The sequence below is a fragment of the Lepisosteus oculatus genome, unplaced genomic scaffold (assembly GCF_040954835.1).
Source record: "Lepisosteus oculatus isolate fLepOcu1 unplaced genomic scaffold, fLepOcu1.hap2 HAP2_SCAFFOLD_121, whole genome shotgun sequence".
Lineage (NCBI taxonomy): Eukaryota > Metazoa > Chordata > Actinopteri > Semionotiformes > Lepisosteidae > Lepisosteus > Lepisosteus oculatus.
Window position 1 is genome coordinate 96,405 of NW_027167671.1, and position 6,087 is coordinate 102,491.

Consider the following 6,087-nt stretch of genomic DNA (forward strand, 5'->3'; position numbering starts at 1 on the left):
ACAAGTGGAAAGATTACAGATTTTAATCGTTGCGTTATACATTTTAGAAACGTTTCATCCATACAAACGCCACAAAACTATTCTCGATTGTATTTCTGAATGGTATGTTACACTTAGTTCACTGTTTTAAATACATCTAATTAAGAAAGTTAAAGAAAAACTAAAAACTAAAGAAAAAATAGGGTTAGATATAATTCAAAATATTTTGCTAACAATGTTAACTGTTTATGAATAATAAAATGTATTAACTAAGGAGTAAGATGACACAGTTGTTAGTATGCTTTTTGTTTTGTTTCTTTTTCATAAAAACAACAGTAGTACCTGATGTCTCAGTGGCTTTCAAAATTAAATTATGCATGCAAACCTGCGAACTAGAACGATAACTAAGATATCCATCCATTTATAATGGTGGCGAAGCGGTTAGCATTGTTATCTTGCAGCACTGGGGTCCTAGGTTCAATTCCTGCCATCCTGTGTGTGGGGTTTGCATGTTCTCTCTGGGTTACATGGTTTTTCTCCATATGTGTGATATGACTCCCTTTGCACTCGTACAAAACATACTGGTAAGTTAATTGGTTTATGGGAAAACTGGCCCTGGTGTGTGTGTGTTTGTGTCTGTCTGTCCTGTGATGGACTGGCGCTATATCCAGGGTGTATTCTGCCTTGTGTCCGTTGCTTACTGGGATAGGCTCCAAATCCTCTGTACTGGATAAAGAGATTAGAAATGGATGGAAGTAAAGGCACTATGTGGATGGAACTATACACAGTGTTAGAAACTGAAATGGCAGCATCACACTGAGAATAAAATATTTTATAGTGCTGGCTTAAGGAAACAGCCTTTCCACCTCTCTTGCACATCAGTATCCATACCTAGTTATTTAAACAAATTGCCTCTAATTATAAACATCTTAATATGCTGGCTCTGTGGATCCGCATCAGCTATGTTTGCCCATTCCTTCAATTCATGTGCATCCAACACACAGTTCAATGCTAGCAACTACACAAAATCTAAAATACAATCCTCATTTCAGTATCTATGTAAACGTACAGTCTGTTAACTTCATCATCTTCATCAAAAGTATGCCTAACCCAATTAGGAAGTGTTCTTGTTATCAGTGTATTCCTCAGCTTTCCCAAAATGATCTTCTTCTTACCAACATCTCTAGTCTTTTATCCTGCAATAACTCAGCCAACACTTAAATCTCCAAAAGCTGCTTGTGTTAATTTCTTTAAATCACAAATATCATGTGTAAATACTGGCCATGTAATACTCTGCATTGTGGAATAATAGTTTATTTTAAAGGGAACTAGAGAAACTAAGAACTAGAGAAATCAAGAAAGGCTTTTTTTTCTAGAATTAATAAATGCACATCCTGTTCACTGGGGAAATTAAATCCACACTGAGCAATCTTCAATATGTTCAGAATATGACAGCGAGAATCCTATCAGGGATGCATTACACCTGTTTTCAAGTCCTTGCACTGGTTACCTATCAGGTTTCGAGTCAACTTCAAAATCCTCATCCTCATTCAGTACCTACAGCATATGGCTTATTATCTGTCTACTCCCCACCTTTGTCTGTCTGACTCTGGTCTTCTACAGTAGCTGTCCTCAAGAACATCTACATTCTGTGGGTGAAAGGGTCTTCTCTAGCTGCACCCCAGAGCTCTCAATTTGTATTCCCAGTGATATCAGTCACGTGCCCTGAGTGCATTTAAATCTAACCTCAGAACCTTTCTTTTCAGAAGACTTAGTGTCTGTATCTGCTTCATTTTCTAATTTTGGTAGCACCTCTAACTGCTTGTCTTTCTTTACTTTGTATTTACTTGTATTTACTTTGTAATCTGTGGTCCTTTTATCTGTTTTTACATCTACTGCATTGCTTTGAGATGCCACTTTTAAAGGTGATATATAAAATAAAGTTTTTTTATTATTGTTCTAGGGAAACATGATCAGATTTTCCCTGGTTCAGAAAAAAAGATCTAAAGTACTGTATACTAGTTTGTCACTCTTCTCATTCCCTTTGCTAAATGACTTTTCATACTAATCTGATCAATCTAACTGCCTGTTTTCTGTGCTTTCTCTATCCTGCTAGATTTGCAATTATTCTGAAAATTTTCTTCTTGAAATAACTCATTTCTAAATACCTTTTTTCACTGTTAACATCTTGCAGCAACTCTGCAACAAAATATGCACTTAGCTCAACCTGACAGTTCATCCTTCTACCAACATTGAATGTTACGATTTCTTTATTTATGTCTTTATTTAGTGGTTTCATTAGTGACAAAGGCTAAACTTTCTTGGAAAAATGTATTTTATGTGTTGCGGAAAAAACTGACTTGCTTTAACAAAATATGTTTACAAATCCTTTCACCTGGCAATCTACCTGAATGCCCAACTATCTGAGAAGCCCTCCATGAAACCATGGTTGCTATTAATTCATTAATTCATCACTGACAGAATTCATTAATTCATCACTGACAGAATTGCTGTTTTTTATGCATGCTAATTTTCTGATTCCTCACTCTGTTTCATATTTATAGATAAGACTTTATTGATCGCGAAGGAAAATTGATGTACATGTTCATGTACATGATGAACATGTTTGCATGTTCTTTTGTAACATGCACCTTTTTGTGATTTTTTTGTATATCTAAGCAAGTGTTCCTGCATCCCTCTTCTGCACTATAGTCATGGCTTTTTTTCTGTTTGCTTATTTCAAAGCAACACCTGCTTCTTTTCTAAAACTTTTTGCTCATGTGCATTTTTGTATTTTTCTCTAGCACTTTAACGTCCTGAATTTTCATTTGCCTTAATTTGTAGAATGAATTTGAGTTTTAGCCTTAAAAAGCTTAAGTTTTCTCTATCTTTTGTTTCTTGTCCTACAACTGTTATTATTGATCACTGAATTATTGTACTTGACATGACTTCATTCACCCTTTCCTGAACGTCTATGACAGGCAGAGAGAGTGCTGTTTCTGGTGCGATCTTTTGCAGCTGACATTTCACTGTTTTAAATGAACAAGAAATTAGATTGCTCATAAATCACTTATTCTATATAAACACAGCGTAATTGCCCTCCGAAAATCCTCTCTTTCTTGTTCGTTTTAGAGACCTTGATCGAAACTGATTTTAGATGTCAGAAAGGATTTATTTTCTCTGTATTTCCTACATTGCTTTGTGGAGATTTAAACTTTATATTTAGGCTCAGATTTCAACTATAAATCGTACAGTAATTAATAGCAGTAAATACTGATGTTTTGCTCCCTCTTACCACAAAAATATATATGTTTTGTAGCTGGGATGAACTTTATTTCGTACGCGTAGCTACTGCGATTCGGACACGGAACAGTTAAAGATGGCGGCAAATCAGGCACCCGGGGGGGGGGGGCGTCTTCTCGACTCCATAACTAAAATGCCAAATAGGAGTGGCTTAAGCGACATACTCAGTCGTGTAACTGACAGTTTGAGGTAGCCTATCGTGTAAATTTCGCTTTGTTGCTGATAGGTTAAGCTTTCGAAACTCTCCCCCAAAGTCATGTGACTGATTTTTCGCCCTGTTTCGTTGATTAAACGCAATGATCACAAGCACCACCATGGTAAGTGGGATGTGTAGTTTTTAATTCCGTTTGAATTATAACTGTACGTACTGTCTTCATATTTGGCCAGGGCTTTAAAGAGAAGGCGCGCCGAAACATTTTGGTGCCGTCGTCTCTGCTTTAAAGGTTCCCCCGTGCTGGAAGAATTTGACTTCGGAACGTTTGCCCAGCGTATTTTCAGCCATCCAGAGGCCTGAGGGGGTAAGACTTCCTCTAGAAGCCTCAGGCTACATTCCGCCTGCCTTTTAGCTGTCAATCATTGACTCAGAAGGGCTAATCAATCAGTTTTTTATCAGTTTCTTCTCAGTGCTCCTTTTTTTCACCCTGGAAGGCAACTCTGAGGTGTTTTTCATTGCATAACAGCAGATAAAGGCTCTTTAGCAGTGTCTAAAGGTTTTTATAGAAATTGCAATGGTTTTTATTCTTATTATTTTCAATATTTTTATGATTTTTTATTATAGGCGTGAAATTTAATTCCAGGTCCAGTCTTCTCAAAACATGATGTCGAATTTTTTCTTATTGATCAATTTGTCCCAGATTTTTATCCAAGCTAGTAGTCACCCAGAACAAGGTTTTCAAATCATTCCCAGGGCCCTGACAGGCCTAGAATTGAAAATTCTGACCTCTGAATACCAAAAAAAAAACATTTTTGCCTGCTGTTTTTTTTTTTTCATATGTTTGTCTGCAGAGAGGACACATTAAGAAATATAAGAGATTTGTTCACACTCAAAGCCAAGGGGGTTGTTTTCAATTTAAGACCCGAAACCAGGCTCTTGCTATGTTCTGCTGCAGAGATATAACAAATGTTTAAGGGGGAGGAAATTCCAGGCAGAAATTGGCTAAATGTGTCAATGGTTAGAACTGGTTCAGACCAAAGATCAAGCACAGATCAAACAGCAGGATCTCACACACTGGGACTGATCTGTGATCTGTGATGTGGTTGAGTGTGAATTGTGGTGCTCTAGCAGGCACAGTCTGTGCTGTGCTGAAAAAAAACCGATTGAACAACTCTTAAGCATAGTGTAGTTTTTGTTAACAAGTTTATCAGTGAAAAGGCCACGGGCATTTTTCCTCCCACCTATGTTCTCAGAGTAGAATAGAATTTATTATTAGCACAATTTATTACAGTGCTAAATTTAATATTATTGATAACTAATAGTTTATGCTAACACCTAACTTTCTTAACGCGAGAAATACTGCTCAATATGGCTTCGTGCAAAAAACCCGTACAGATGCAGCCATTGAAAGTGTGCGGTACAGAGACGTACCGGAGGTAATTGGCTACGGCGTCGCGTATTGTGATGCACGATGACTCGCGGTACCGCGGTACGTGATTGGTTGACTGACAGGGGCACTCGTGGTCCGTTGGTCTGTCGTAGAAAGATTTACAGTAAACGTCTTTACTGTGCCCGTTTTAGTATTGAATATTTATATGGAATTTTACCACTGAAGGGAAATCTTAGTAGCTGAGCATAAAAAGAATAGGAGCATACTGTGAGGCGTGTGAAGGCCATAAACGATATTAATTTTGGAACATAAACATACAGTATATGGCTGGTCTCGGTACTTTAAAGAAAAATTACACACCAGTATTCCATTTCCCCCTAAACATTTTTAGCATCGAAGTCTTTAACTAACGAGATACCGGAGTCAACAAGCATAATTTTAGAATTTGATTAAAAGGGAATATAATGTGGAATCGCGTATCTAAAGAAATTAATAACGATATAATTATATTCATGTACCGCAACACAAGAATAGTACACGCTGTACATTGTCTGTTGATAATGTTTCTGTAGTGCTTTTACAGCACTCTGCATGTGACCTTGCCGGTGGCGCTGTGTGTTAGGTTCCTGACTCCCACGTCACACGGTCTGTGATGGAATCCCACTGGAACCATGACTTTTTTTTTAACAAACATTTCTTTGAAAAAATGAAACGTTTCTCTTGGTCAGAGATTAAATAAAACCTCACTCGCACCAAAGAAATTTATATTTCTAAATATCACAACATGATCGAATTTAAGTCATTTTAATAACAATGAATAGTCACCTATGCGTTACAATATAAACATTTATATTGATTTAAATCGCGTTTTGATTTAAATCGTAAACGCGTGTTTAAATATATGTGTTTTTTGATTCACAATCAGACAAATGCAACATAAATTGATATCTTTGTCTTCTAAGTATCTTAATAAACTTTCAGCATAACTTTCTCCCCGTTTAGATGTATTTTTCTTGGGATCTTGGGATCAAACGTGGAAAGATTAGATTGTAATGGTTTTTATTTTTTAAATACATTTTATAAAAGTGTAATCTATGCGAAAAAGTTGTACACCACCCGCTATAAAGATACATATTGTGATACTTTCGGGTTCGGATAGGACTGACACGAGAACTCAGACTTGCGGAGTTTAAGCAAGTTAAAGCCTTGATTTTATATATCACCTTTAAAAGTGGAATCTCAAAGCAAAGTAAATACCCAA